Source organism: Eptatretus burgeri, chromosome 3 (assembly GCF_056783735.1).
Source record: "Eptatretus burgeri isolate ZD-2024b chromosome 3, Ebu_testis_v1, whole genome shotgun sequence".
Classification (NCBI taxonomy): domain Eukaryota; kingdom Metazoa; phylum Chordata; class Myxini; order Myxiniformes; family Myxinidae; genus Eptatretus; species Eptatretus burgeri.
Window position 1 is genome coordinate 25,189,080 of NC_140963.1, and position 13,141 is coordinate 25,202,220.

The following is a 13,141-nucleotide window of genomic DNA, read 5'->3' on the forward strand; positions in this document are numbered from 1 at the left end:
TTAACTTCTCTGCCAGAAAACATCATGGCTATCCATTGCATAGACCCACGTGATGTTCTCATCAGAATTTGCAGCATTGTGGTGAATATGATGTCTGATCGTTAAGTGTAGAACGTAGGAATGTTATTTTGTTTTTAAATAATTTATGTATTCTTATGCCGTTAGTCATATCTTTGCTCGCTTGACAAAATGCGTGCCTTTGTCCATATTTCATTTATTTTCCCCCAGAATAGTTTGCGATTGTTGTTGGTGAAATTTGATGGGCTCCATAATTTCTTTGACAGATTGTGCATTACCTTGAACCTGAATGACGTGAGCTGAGCACGGAAATTATTCTCGCTGCAGTATGTGTGGATTTGAATTGCCATATGAGGTTGTCACGTTGAAGTGCCCCTCATCCTCTACCCCTGGGAAGTCCTGGTAGATTTGTGTTGAAATAGTAGGTGTATCAAGGAGCAGGGAGACATTGTGGAGGAATCCTGACCGTTTGAGGAACCGCACACAATCTTTGGTGATGAGCCAGACGGCAGAGTTCAGGGCTCAGAAAGCGTCTTGGAGGGGGTTCCAGTGATACGTGCGCTGCTCAGGGCAGAACCTTGACACCTGAAGTGCTTGCTGTCACTCAACCTACGTGCACAGTCTTACAGCTCTCGGCGAGTTTGGCTCTGAAGACTGCACCATTGCTCCCAGCCATTGTTCCCAAACTGTAAGAGTAAACTTTTGTTTGCCCACAAGTTGTCTCCCTTGCTCCTGCCCAGAAACTCTCTCCAAAACAAACTGAGGAGCTTTCACTCTCGAGAAGAAAAGCCAAGGCCTAAAATTCGCTATTGCTTCACCTTTTGCATCGATCATACATTTATGCTATTTGTTTATCCTTTTTTTTAAAATGGCACTTTGTTTGCATTTCCCTGCATATGCCAATTTTTATTAGCCATGCTTCCTTGTCACCTTGTGCTGCCGAGTCGTGACAAGCTCCTGGCGACCCTCCATGTCAGCGCCCGCTAGTTACACCAGTCCTTCACTGCCTCCTTGAGGTTATTGATTTCCACCCTGTTGCTGATCACTTCGTCCAGCCATCTTGATCTAGGTCTCCCTCTTCGACGAGTTCCACTGACCGTTCCTGTCATCAGCAATTCCTCGAAGTGGTGATGGGATCTCATAATGTTACCAAACCAGACCAGTTTTTGATGGAGGATGATAGCATCAAGTGGACTCGGATGGTCCAGGGTCTGGAGGATGGAATCATTTGATCTCCTTGCAATCCAGGCAATCCAAAGCATCCATCGCTAGCTACTTTTTCAGATCACTTTAATCTGATGGATTATAATTATTTTTATATTTCAGTTTCAATTCAAGAAGCATAGTCATTATACAAAGTCAATTTGAATTGTGTGAAATAAATTTCAAGTTTATCTATTGCATAAGCAGAGTTTGCCATGGATTCTCTGCTTATTTCATTCTCGAACAAGTCACTTCCAGATAGTTAGTCAGTTGGCGACATTGCACTTCATCATATTGAAATTGATATTGTTGCTCAGTTGTTCTCGCACCATGGTTGCAGCAAGTCTGGGTTTGTTCAAATTGAGGCCAGAATATGCCAACTTCAGTTTCAAAGAATTGGATTGATATTGAGGTGAGTTGGTGTTGTTGGCAGTTGGCATCTTACAGCAGGTAATAACACCTTTATTGGTTACCGTGGCAGCATGAGAAACAATATCCAGAAATATTGTCTGCATTCTAAATGCCTATCTTCACACAGCTCAGAAAATTTTGCTTTTCAGTGTGTGTGTGTGTGTGTGTGTGTGTGTGTGTGTGTGTGTGTGTGTGTGTGTGTGTGTGTGTGTGTGTGTGTGTGTTAGTTGATAGGTGATCATTATTCATCGAATTAACCTTGATAAATAGCTGACATTGCATTATACAATGAAATACTAAAACATTCCTGTTTCCTGTCAGTTGTGATATGTGGTTCACACAATACAATTAGTCAGAGGTCACCCCGACTCATGGGTGATGGTGAGTCGAGGAAAGATAAACACATCCAACTTGTTTTGTGAAACAGGTGTTTTGTGTCACATGGGCAAAACTGGCCAGTACACACCTTTGCTATCCCACAACATATAAACAATAAATGTAGGACATTCAAAAAGTTCTACAGACAAGATAGATTAATAGAAGACACCAAAATATACTAGAAGGGCACTCTTTGACGTCGCGACGTCGCCAGATATGCCTCCGCCCACACTATTACATCATTATACATCCTTGTCCCAAGGTTGATTTAAATCCCTGAACCCAGATTCAAAATATTAAATAATTCTGGCTGCCAGACAATGTGTCCGATCTGGTTTAAATATAAAACATGTATCCCTCATGACAACGAGATCATAAAGGTGACGTTTCATGTGGATTGATGAAGCAGTTAAGAAGAAATTTTTTTTAAGATTTTTGTTCAATCCAATATGGCTGCCAGACCATGTGACCTATTAATTAATTATTCGTCAACACCACGGTATCCCCAAGGCTTGGGGAACATGTGGGTGACGTTTTCTCTCGATCTGTCATGCCGTTCTGGAGAAGAGGAATTTTAAAGGTTTATTCTTTAAAAAAAATCATAGCTGCTAAACCATGTGACTATGATGTCATAGGTGGAGAACTTTTTGTTCCTCATGGATAAGTGATCATACCTGCAAAGTTTCGCCTCTTTTGAAGGTTTTTATGGTAAAAAAAAATATGGCTGCCAAACCACATGAACGATGATATCAATTTCCTCCCCCCCCCTCCCCAATATAATTTAGCTCTCGATGACCCTCAAATTTTCATACTGCTCAGATAAAGCATATGGTGTATGCAATTATGACGTCATAACGAAACCACCTATGACATCATCAAAAAATCAAGCTGTTTCCCATGGGGAGTACTTCACATGTGCCAAGTTTCTATCTTTTCCATGGAGCGGTTTCGGAAATACAGAGGTCCAAAGTTTTCCCTTTTTTACAACATGGTTGCCATACCATGTGACATATGACGTGATAATTATCATTAAAACATTGTACATGAGTAGTCGCATCTATGGTGAAAATTTTGTGTCAATTGGATAAGCAGTTGCAGAGAAAACAGAGTTTATTAGCATTGACGGACATACAGACGGACGGACAAATCCGGATAACCTGCAAACATAATGCCTCCAGCGACTTCGTCAGAGGAGGCATAAAAAGTACAACAGTGCAGATAAATATGAAATACAAAACACTTCTGTATTTAATTACTAATTACAGGAACCTGTGTGTTGAAAAATAAAAGCTTGTTGTGTCTGCGACTATTGTGAGTATCTCGTTCGAATAACTTTTTGAACGCTTCACATTTTGAACGCTTGTTACCTCCTCCACCAAAGGTGGATGGAGGTTGTTTTCACCCGTACTTGTCTGTCTGTCTGTCTGTCTGTCTGTCTGTCTGTGAGCAAGATATCTCAAAAAGTTGTCGATGGATTCGGACGAAATTTAGTTGACGAGTTGGTTGTGCGACATGGCCGAACTGTTTTGGTTTTGGTGAAGAACCGGATTCGAATCCGGATACTGGAATTTTTAAACTGATTCTTCATCACTGGGAGATAGGGCAAAAACGATATATGTCATGATATCTCAAAACTTTGTGGAAGAGTTATGACAAAACTAGGTGGATGAGTTGGTTAGGTGACAAGAAGAAGCTGATTAGATTTTCGTTCAGATCCGGATCCAGATCCGACCAATCAGTGGGATACAAAACATAAACTGTACTGCCTGGCGGAGGTATGCGCTCCATCAAGTGCTGTTCTAGTTGGCTATATTTTCACTTGTAATGTATCATTTTCAACAAATGAGTGTTATAAATGATTGCTTATGCTTAATTCTGACCAAATATAATGCATGCCCTTAAAATGTTCACTCATAACCAGGAATTTAGAACTCAGCAACCACAGCAACATATTGTAGGAAGAGAATTCTGATATACCAATTACTGTCTATCAATGTAAACAGAGAACTACTTAGACAATTGTAATTTGAAAATATTTTCTGCAATATTTAAATGTAATTGCACCCTTCGTAAGTTTTTCAGAAAGTAAATTGTTACTCTCCCAAAAAATATTTTTGGCCTGCTTGTTTGATGTATATGGGAAGCTGTATCATGAATAATGTATTCAGTTGTGTTTGAAATGAACTTGAAAACAAGTTGTGTATCGGGATGATTTTTGGCTTTAAAGAGGTCTTGATGACAGCAAACATTAGGTCTGATCAATAAAATAATTGATTTTATGTTTATTTATTTTCAACTGTTGTTATGTTACACAGTCATGCACCTGTCACTGTCAATGCGCCACCCAGAATAATGCGGATTAAGATTATCAGATAGCATGAGGTTGTTCATTAGCCTTGTGGCATAAAATAATGATTATTTTGATGGATTGTTAGAATTGATGGAAAAGACTGGCCCCTCGCAAGGACCTCTCAACAAGCCACCCACAATGCTCTGGCTCACTACGGCACTCCGTGTGAGGTCATAATTTGCCTTCCATTCTCAGGCGCCAAGTCGCACTCCAAACGGAGCGTCCATTGCAGAAAAGAAAGCACTTTGAATCGCAGGAAACACCAAACAAAAGAGAACTCGGATGCGCATTTGGTGACATATTTGGAAAACAAAAACAAACGAAAACTTGAAGAACCTTCATTCTTTCTAGAATTCCAAACTAATTTTGAGTCACAATAACAAGTTTTATGAGCAAGAGGTACTTCAACAGAAACGTTTTGTAGTAGCATTTGAACAAACATGTTTTTCTGTAATTTTATACAGAGGTCCCTACTCATCATCATGGTTGCCCTTCGTAGCCTAATTCGCTCGTTCACATGTGTGAACAACCGAGGAAATGCGAACTTGCTTATAATGTAAAAGCTGCTTCCAAGACAACTGCACCTTGAGATAGCAAGCAGTGAAACCTGCTCTCAAGGTATTCCAAGAAGACCAAACCATTTTCTACCTGCAGTTTTAGGCAGGAATTTGGAATGTGTTCAAGGTGCCGGTGATACCTTGCCAACTCTTTACGAATGACATCGTGGGATCTTTAATGTCCCACTGACGATCAATGATGGCTTCACACTCTTCCGATAGAGCACAATGATGCACCACCCTTCATGTGGAACACCAGGGTGACAGTTCCGAGCTGAGTCGAGATTCAAACCCAGGATAGACAGCTCAATGGTGAGTGCAATTCCCAATTCCTGCCTCAGCCCACATATGTTTCTGCTGTACATTAAATAAAAGATAATGTCATCAAACTTGTATCTGCATTTACAGCCTCCTTGAAATAGGATTTAGACTGCATGGCACAACAAATATGCAGGCATACCTTGAAGATGTTTGTCATTACATATTACAGAAAACAATACTTCTTTTTTTGAACCAGTAAATCAAAACGGAATATGGGAGTATCTTCTTATTTGAGATATCAGATCATTTTTTCTGTTTCAAATTGTTTTTGATGACCCCAAATAGTCTCTTCTCCTTTCTCATAGGAAATAGCCCAACATCTATAAATCTAATCCATTTCTCATCTCCAAAGTAGGACATGTGTGACATTTGTGGCACTTATGTTGATGTTCTGCGTCAGAGTGGCGACCCATCCAGCATTGTGCCCAACAGACAAGGAGACTGCTTAGGCAGCACCAACGCTCTGCACAGAGTATGGCCCCAATGGATGGATGGATGTTGATGTTCATATTCAACTCAAGGCAAGAAGTGCATTAACAAGTACTGTCACTCTCCCACCTACAGAACGTTGCTGGGTTCTCTATTTTACACAAGCTTACCTCTGATCGTGCCCCTCCTGCCCTCTCCAAGCCACATCAAGTCACATGTGATGCGATAAAAAAACTCATCTGCTTACCTTCACAATGTCCAGGATGGTTGCTCACCTGCATTCATTCGCCCCCTCATTTACCCGATTGTGGAATCGTCTCCCCATATCCATTGTCTTGTCCTCCACACCTCAGTCTCTCAAATGCACTCTCTTCTCCACAAGCTGATTCTTTCTTATTCTGTTATTGTCACTGCTTTTTGTGTTATTTAAGCCTCGCCATATACAGTAGATCAGGGGGAGGCTTATACCTGTTGTTGAATTTATTTCTACAATTGGTTTTTTGCTCACCAATTTGTGATAGTACCTCAGAGTAATTATTCACATTACAAAGGCCCAAACAGTCATTTTGAATGTTTTCTTTTTTTTTTCATTCAGGAAGGAAAGATTTCCGGCCTCAATAGTGTTAAACCACTCGGAGTACAAAACCACCATTTAGGGGTTTTTTTTGCCAATGTCTGAGCTGTATCTCGGAGCCAGCTGGCTAGGACTTTCGGAATGAAATTTTGCATCAATAACGAGATGAAGTGTTTGCATGGGTTGACATTTTCTTTGATCTTGACCTAATTTCAAGGTCATGACCTAATTACAGAAAATTATACATTTTAAATCATAACTCGACTAATGTTTGTCCAATCGGAACAAAATTGCCCTCTTTAGATGGCCTAGAGCAAGACACATTTACACTTTATTTAAATCATACCCCTCCAAGTTAAAGGACAAGGTCAAATGGTGGTCTGAAAAAACCCACATTTTTTTGTCATTGCTCAATTTCTTACACTGCTTAGCCTTCCAAAATGTTCTTGCATCAAAATAGTTGATCTGCACTGAAATTGTTCACCTGATATTTGTTTGGTGTCCTTGACCTACATTTTGGGGATTGTGACCTAATTAACAAGAAACATATTTTTGATCGTAATTTGAATCATTTTCCTCTGATTTTCATGATGAGTTTTATGGATAGATTGTAGATGGGGACATATTATTGGTTCACCAAAAAATATTTTCACGAAAAATAAGTGACCACTATATTCGTTAGTGTTGTGTGTCTGTCTGTCTGTCTGTCTGTCTGTCTGTCTGTCTGTCCCGAGCATAGCTCCATGGGTTTTGATCCGATCCTGATGAAATTTTGGTGGGAGGTTTATATCATGATCTAGTTGTGTTTTCCTGAAAATGGGCGTGGTCCGCCCATTATGGGAGGAGCCACGCCCAAAAAACATGTGTTTTTAGGGGGTAGCCGATTTCAATTTGCATCTCCTCCTAGGGGGTTTGTCGAATCTAACAGGGGTTTTGGTATTTGGTTAGCCCAATGGCACCTGCATAGCCCCACGGAGCTCGATTTTTCATTTTCGTCACAAGGTCGAGGTCACAAGGTCACAAACTTAGAAAATTGCGAATTTTGACAAAAAAAATTCTTCTCCGAGGGCTTTGTCGAATCTGGCAGGGGTTTCAGTATTTGGTTAGCCCAATGGCACCTGCATATCCCCACGGAGCTCGATTTTTCATTTTCGTCCCAAGGTCAAGGCCACAAGGTCAAGGCCACAAGGTCACGAACTTAGAAAATTGTGAATTGTGTTTTTAGGGGGTAGCCGATTCCAATTTGCATCTTCTCCAAGGGGGTTTGTCGAATCTGGCAGAGGTTTCAGTATTTGGTTAGCCCAATGGCACCTGCATAGCCCCACGGAGCTCGATTTTTCATTTTCGTCCCAAGGTCAAGGTCACAAGGTCATGAACTTATAAAATTGCGAATTTTGACATAAAAATCAGACAACCGCCCAAACTTTGAGAGCTAGGATGACAATGTCTTTTATGCATATCCTTGAGGTCATTCCCCACCTAAAGTCTTGAAACCATTTTTCTCAATCTCGAACACCTTGCCCGTGGCGCCCCCTTCAAGTTTGTTTTTACGCTGATTTCATCAAAGTATGGATAATCCGAGGAGTGCGAAATGCCATATAGCCTATATGACGTTATATTGTTCCTGGAATGTTCCAGAGGAACTTTTGCACCAAAGGTCATAATCCTTGAACTTTGACCTTTAAAGTTCACAAAGGTCAAATTTTCAAAGTTGTGGGAATCGAACCGGGTTTTTGACCTTCTTCGACGAACTAACTCCATCAAGCTATAGCACGTATCCTGTTTCCTTATTTTAACCTCCACAACATTGTTTTGGGACCTTTAAAGGTTATACAAAGGTCAAATTTTTAAAGTTGTTGAACGAAACCGGGTTTTCGACATTTTGCAGCTAATAACCTGTCACTCGTACCACATCATGTTGATCATTTTTATAACTTGGTCAAAAATTATCACATTGTCTCATCCTTGACTTCTGAAATAATCTACATCGTCAAATACCGCTCGTGAACCATCGTCTTCAGACTTGTCTTAATTTACACTCGATCATTAAATGTTGTAGGTCAAGGTCACATGGCAGTGCAAAAAATAATATGGCCTTTCCTGGAATGCAGGCACCGGGGTTAGGCTTACCCTTGGCAATCATGTTGTGATCGCAGATATCTAGTCCTCCTTTCCTATTTGTGTATTTCCAGCCCCCGCTCCCTCCATACACCCTCTGGGAGTTTTGTGAAACTGCTGTCTTTTGTCTTTCAGCTCATCTATGAGCCTAGACCTGTGTATTACAAGACCGTTTTGTGTTGTGCTGTTATTTTCATTTTTAGCTATCTTTGTTTGTACGTGAGAATGATTTGTGTTGATTCCATCATTGTCCCTCTAAATAGTGCTGTATGATTTCGAGAACAATTATTAATATTGAAATATTCCTTCCAAGGTTTGGTGCAAAGTTTATTTACGAAAAAAATTCTAGATGTTGGAATCAATGCCCGAGATCTCATTGAAGCATATTACACCATGCAATATTTTCCAGCTGTGCATTTGCTATGTTGCCTGAAAGATTTTAATGAGGATTATTGTCTCACCAACAACGAGATAAACTATTCCGATGTATTGAACTCGGAAGCTGTAAACAGGAGAACATACCATAACAAGTATGAGACACATGAGGCCGAAGACCTCAGGAAGGGTCAAATATTGAAGCCAGGAATGGAAGCCCCGCTCTGGGCCAAAAGACCAGCTTTGCTATAATGGGAGGGACACCTTCCACAAAAATGACAGAGCAAGAATGTGACACCAAGGAATTGAATAACTTCGCCAAGGCTGAGCGAAGTGAGGCCGAGACCATTTATGCCTGATATGTGAAACACCCTGCAACCCATGCCTGCAGAAAACAGACTTTTTGGAACGCCAGCTGCAGTTCTCATCCAATTATCATGTCATTTTGTTGAAACACTCTCCATGGGTAGGTTCTCCTTTTTGGAAAGTTTTGTGTCAATCTCTCAAGCAGTTGCTGAGAAAAGGAATTTAAAAGCAAATAAAGGTGAAAAAGTGAAGGCGAAAGGAAAAAAAGTGAGGGCCTTGGCATTCCACACCATGGTTGAGGATGGTTATGAACACCTATTACTAGTAATAATTGAAGACATGCATAACAGTGGTTTCACGTAACATACAGAGGTCATGGAATTCAGTGAATAAATCCAACACAAAGACAGCAGGCCCAAATTCGCAATGGAGCCCAAAGTAAGATGACATATAACTCTTAGCACAAACTATGGCCACGGGGTGGCAATACATCGAGAAAAACAAAGGGTGGTTGGAAAAAGAATGCGCACAATGCACAACAAATATATAAATAGCAGGTACATCCCTTTCTTTGTGGTCTGGAAGATGGTGGCCATCTTGTTGTTCACTAAGAGCAGGGGTGGGGAACCTCCGGCCTCCGGGCCGTATTGGGCTCGCGAGACCGTTTGATCCGGCCCGTGAGGCAATTCATAATATGGAATAGGCAAAGCCTAGAAGCGAACGTAGAATTCTTCTTAAATATATCAAATTAAAGTCTTTTTGCTATGAAAAATTAATATTACCTTAATATTACCTTCACAACAACAACTACACCGCCTCGAACAGGATCTCATCTGTGAGAAAAAAAAATTCCTCAACATTACCTTCACAACAACAACTACACCGCCTAGAACAGGATCTCATCTAAAAAATTAATACAAGAAGCGAACGTAGTATTCTTCTTACATTCACTTCTGACTTTACCTATAACTTGTTCACAACTGTATACACAATTTCCGGTTACTTCGGCCTGGATTCGGGATCAGCGATCAAATAACGTAAATCATGATAAAAATTTATTTTTTGATGGTGCGGGAGATATCTTTATTAGAATCAGTGGAGGAAATATACACCTTGTCTGATATTATTTGGGTATTTCATGTCTCCAACGATGCCTTTATCTCCTGGCATGCATCATTCCCCATGACAAAAACCGGAAACAAAAAATAACCAGAAGCAAAAAAAAAAAACGGAAGCAAAAGGGTCAAAGCCAACCACACGGATTCCAAATTGCCATGGTATTGTGTTGTTGTTGTTGTATACTATTCTCTCATGTGCACACATTAAGTATGAAGTTCACTTCGTTCGCTAAAAATAAACAAAAGCAACCTCAGAAATACAACACAAAAAAAACCTCCAAACAGCGATTATTTTTTCCTAAAAAAATAAATTAAACAGACAGCTAAAAACGGACAGCTGTCATCTGTCTGTTTCACGTTCAGGGTCAGTGAATATAGCACGTGCGTAACGTAATGTGTGATCGCGTAACCTCATGTCATCATTTCATTCAGTATATGCAAACATGGCAACTTACAAGAAAAGAAAGGTAGATGCGGAATGTCGCACTTTCCAAGAGAAATGGGCAAACGATTATTTATTTGTGGAAGTAAAAGGCAAGCCAGTATGCCTAGTTTGTCGAGAAGCGCTCTCGGTAATGAAAAAGTCCAACCTCGAGCGTCATTACAGCTCAAAACATGCTAAACTGGACGAGTTGAAAGGACAAATGCGCTTGGATAAAGTTAACGCTCTTCGGCGGAGTTTTGGTGCTCAACAAGCAGTCTTCATAAGACCACAATCTGACCGAGACAACACTACGCATGCTAGTTTTGTGGTGAGTGAGCTAATCGCTAAGAAGCTGATGTCGCATTCAGAAGGAGAATTTGTGAAGGAGTGCCTTGTTCCAAAGTGGCAGTTTGTCTCAAAGAACTGTCTCAGATTGGATTACTGAAATGGCGCAACATATTGAGAAAACACTGAAGGACACCGCAAGAGATTTCCAGTTTTTCTCTCTGGCCTGCGATGAGACAACGGACATAACAAACACCGCCCAACTCGCCATTTTTGTGCGGGGGATTACAGCTGAGTTTGATACGAGCGAGGAGTTACTGTCTTTGCAAGCCATGCATGGCACCACCAAAGGTGAGGATTTGTTTGAGCAAGTTGTTTTGGCTATGAACAAATTCGAACTGGAGTTTGACAACTTAAGTGGCCTGGCCACGGATGGAGCCCCAGCCATGGTTGGCGCGCAAAAGGGATTGACTGCATAGGTCAAAAAAGAAATGAGTCGTCTCAGTCTCGATCAAAGTGAGTTAGTTGTATGCCACTGTATCATACACCAAGAGAATCTGTGTGCACAGTCCCTGAAGCTCAAAAATGTGATGACAACTGTCGTTTCCACCATAAACGTCATCAAAAGCAGAGGGCTGAACAGTCGCCAGTTCAAGAAGCGACTGAGTGAATTCGAGTCAGAGTATGGAGATCTGGTTTACCTCTGTGAGGTGCGGTGGCTGAGTCGCAGAAATATGCTCACACGGTTTTACTCACTGAGAGAAGAAGTGAAACAGTTCATGGAGATGAAGGGGAAACCTATCATGGAACTCAGTGATAGCAAGTGGCTGTGTGATTTGGGCTTCATGGTGGACATTACCAAGTACCTGTCAGAGCTGAACGTCAAGCTCCAAGGTCCCAACCAGCTTGTCAGCTCTCTGCAATCAAATGTGAAATCATTTGAAGCTAAACTAAAACTGTGGCAAGTGCAACTGGAAAGGGGAAACACTGTCCACTTTCCCACTCTGCAAGAACAAAAGCCTGCCGTGACATCTGAATATGCTGCTGAGTGTGCAAAACTCCTCCAGGCATTTGGAGAGAGGTTCCAGGACATGAAAAGTAAACAAAGGGAACTGAACATATTTGCCACGCCGTTTAATGTGGAACCAGTTGATGTGACTGACAACCGACAACACGAAATCATTGAGGTGCAAAGCAATGATGAGCTCAAAGCTCGGTACAACAACCTCCCTTTGCTCGAGTTCTACAAACTGTATGTACGTGCTGAGGATTTTCCCATTCTGAGGAGACATGCACTGAAGTTTGCATCAATGTTTGGGACGACCTACAGCTGTGAGCAGTTCTTTTCAAAACTGACTCTTGCAAAGACTCGGTTCCGCTCAAGACTGACTGACCCAAACGTGCAAAACCAGCTGCGAGTCGCATCATCATCACTACCACCTGACACCAAACGCCTCGCCAAAGAGAAACAGTTCCAGCCATCGCATTAGCTGAGTCCGATATATGTGTTCAATAAGTTTGCATGGCCCTCGAAGGATGTTCTAAAAGTCGAAATGGCCCTTGACAGGAAAAAGGTTCCCCACCCCTAACTTAGAGCATGCTTCAACCATGCAAATCCGGCGGGCAGCAAGAGTTGTTGTGTGTCAGGGGTCTCCAGCAGTGCTGTATTTTTAAAAGAGCCGTTCACCCTGGTAGCTCACATTCTCTACCCCACTCTGGTTGCAGCCCTGTTCTCTTTGTTCTTCAACCATTTGCACCACACAGTTCACTCTATGCTCACCACCCCCTTATTCACTCTGGGACTACCTGCACCCCACCTCTCCATGCTTGAGCTGGAGAATGCCTTATGGAGAACCACACTGAGAATGCCTCATGGAGAATCACACTGAGAATGCCTCATGGAGAACCACACTGAGAATGCCTCATGGAGAACCACACTGAGAATGCCTCATGGAGAACCACACTGAGAATGCCTTATGGAGAACCACAATGAGAATTCCTCATGGAGAATCACACTGAGAATTCCTCATGGAGAATCACACTGAGAATTCCTCATGGAGAATCACACTGAGAATGCCTCATGGAGAACCACACTGAGAATGCCTCATGGAGAACCACACTGAGAATGCCTCATGGAGAACCACACTGAGAATGCCTCATGGAGAACCACACTGAGAATGCCTTCTGGCGAACCGCACTGCTCCTCGGTCTGAGGGAAATACCGTCCAGCCTCAGGGTGCAGTCCAGCCAAAAGGCGATGCGGGATGCAGATGT

The 13,141-nt window shown here is 41.7% G+C and overlaps 1 pseudogene; it reads left to right on the forward strand.

Moving 5' to 3' along the window:
• The first annotated feature begins 11,028 nt into the window (after positions 1–11,028).
• Positions 11,029–12,357, forward strand: LOC147029573 (general transcription factor II-I repeat domain-containing protein 2B pseudogene; annotated as a pseudogene).
• Positions 12,358–13,141: the final 784 nt, after the last annotated feature.